The following is a 2,450-nucleotide window of genomic DNA, read 5'->3' as shown; positions in this document are numbered from 1 at the left end:
CATCGGGGCAGAATTTTCTCTTGGACATGAAAAAGAGGAAGAATGAGACCTCAAAGATAGAATAAGAAGAAGAAAAAGAAAGAGAACAGAGTTATTTCCAGGAGTGTAAACTTAATCAGAGTTCCTTGAAGTCAATGGTTACTTAGCCAATAGAGAATATTATTCACCTCAAGAGTAACAGGTCTAAACCACTGTATATCAGCCAACAGGAGTCTAACAAAACTGGTGAATCTACAGTAAAGACAGAACCACATATAGGCTTGACAGACAAAGGATGGGTGCCCCTAGATGGGAGACCAGTTTGATGCCTGCCCAGCCACGTCCCCGGAGGGATATTTCAGGATGTCTTGGCTAAGGTGTACCCATATAAACCCCGGGCCTGGTCACCTCGGAATTTTTAGTTCTGAGATGAATCACTGTTATGCCTTATGATGCTCCCATGGAACCATTGGTGAAGGCCCTCACAAGCCCCAGCCAGGCCTTCGGCACCCCTATGGCAGCCCACAGTTGGAAACTTACTGTCAGCAGGCAGGGGCTTGGTTTAAGAGATGGCGGCAGAGGAAGCCTGGTTTGGATGTGGACTTGGATGCCCTGTGGGTATCAGTCCTGCTGACACTTTGGCCCAAAATAGATCCGGTGCTGAGCAAGCAGTGTATGCCGGCGCCTCAATAAGTCCATCTGCACAGTGGGGAGCATGGAGGGATGGGTTTGGCCTTTACTTCTGCTTGTTCAGTCCTTCAGCTCGCAGAAAGGATACTAGTCCATGAAGGTGACCTCCCAGAACGGGTTAATTAAACTTTATCACTCACTGTCCAAAAAAAAAACAACAAAAAACCCTTCTCCATGGGTGGGCCTTCTGCCTCCACCTCTGCAAAAGCCCAACCTGAGGTCAGAAACAGACCGAAAGACCACTTTGGTTTTACAAAATGCAAAGGCTGGAGTTAAAAATATGAAGGCTACTAAACCAACCATAAATTCCAGAAAAAAATACCGCTTTCATAAAACTTGCTCCCGTGTGGTCCACAGAACACCCAAAGCCAAAAAGAGTTGAAAGTTCAGAAAAAAAAAAGTTATCTCAACAGACTGATGCTCATGAAGAGGCCTCTGTTCTCTGAAGCAAAGAGCCTCATAAGTTCCCCTTCAGAAGGGGCTTTTTCATCTTTAGGAGACTGGAGTATTCAAAAAAAATCCTTTTCTAGAAGTATTTGCTCCTTCAGAACATTTTATAAAAAAACACTAATGTAAAAAACACCACCGCAGGAAATGCCTTTGAAGAAAACATTTTTATGGAAAACACTAGTATGTCAGAAGGCACCATCTCTGAAAACACAACCTACAATAATCCTCCTGAGGCAGATTCCGCTGGGACTGCATTCAACTTAGAGCCAACTGTTAAACAAACCAATGAAACACAATGGGAATACAATGACCTGGGCACTGACCTGTTCCCCAAGCCCAAAAACTTCAATTACCCATTGCTCTAATCCCCAGGTGATCAGTTTGAAATTCAGCTAAACCAGCAGCTACAGTTCCTCATCCCTAACAACAATGTGAGAAGGCCCATATCTCATGTTATCCGGACCTTGAAGATGGACTGCTCTGAGACCCAAGTGCAATTAGCATGTGCTAAGCTCATCTCCAGGACAGGCCTCCTGATGAAGCTTCTCAGTGAACAGCAAGAAGTAAAGGTGTCCAAGGCAGAATGGGATACAGACCAGTGGAAAACAACTATATCAATGAGAGCATGGAAGCCCAGAGTGAACAGCAAGAGCAGAAGTCAAGTGAGCTCACCAAAGTTGTTCCAGGATATGGCTACAACAACAAACTCATCTTGGCAATATCTGTGACTGTAATTGTAACAATTTTAATCATAACTTTCTGTCTCATTGAGATTTATTCTCATAGAAGGGCATCAAAGGAAGATGAAGAAGGAGCCTCAAGGGGCCTTTCCAGATTTCTGCCACACAGGACATGCTCATCTCAAAGTGCGACTCAGGGTGGCTTTTTCTTATTAAGATGGCCGCTCTGGCTTAGGGATACTTACAGACCTCTCAGTGCCACACATGTGAAAAACATGACACAGAAGCTGCAGGACAAGTAGTCTTCCAATGAGGATGAGATCTTCAACAGGGACACTGGGGACAGTGAAGCCCCAACAGAAGCTCCAACAGAGAAGACTCCAACCGGAGAGTCCACTGCTGAGGGGGAGACCTTGCTGTAGGAAGAGAACACAGAGTGACCCCAGCCCACCTCAGGCCTCCTGAAAAATATTATTTTTCTCATAATATAGTTAATTCTAGCAATGCAGTAAGATATTTGAATGTGTAGTTAAATATATTTATGCAGAAATAACAAGGGCTCATCAGAAAGAAAAACAGTACTGAAGCCAGCGGCCCACACATCCACCAGAGGCAGCAGGCAGGGGAAGCACAGGGCCATCTTGCCCTCCC

At 44.9% G+C, this 2,450-nt stretch overlaps 1 pseudogene; it reads left to right on the top strand.

The window, feature by feature from the left end:
* Positions 1-831: 831 nt before the first annotated feature.
* LOC108281321 lies at positions 832-2,240 on the top strand (annotated as a pseudogene).
* The last annotated feature ends 210 nt before the right edge of the window (positions 2,241-2,450 follow it).

Source organism: Cebus imitator, unplaced genomic scaffold (genome assembly GCF_001604975.1).
Source record: "Cebus imitator isolate Cc_AM_T3 unplaced genomic scaffold, Cebus_imitator-1.0 Scaffold223, whole genome shotgun sequence".
NCBI lineage: Eukaryota > Metazoa > Chordata > Mammalia > Primates > Cebidae > Cebus > Cebus imitator.
The sequence above is the reverse complement of the archived record's forward strand: the minus strand, read 5'-3'. Positions and strand labels throughout refer to the sequence as shown.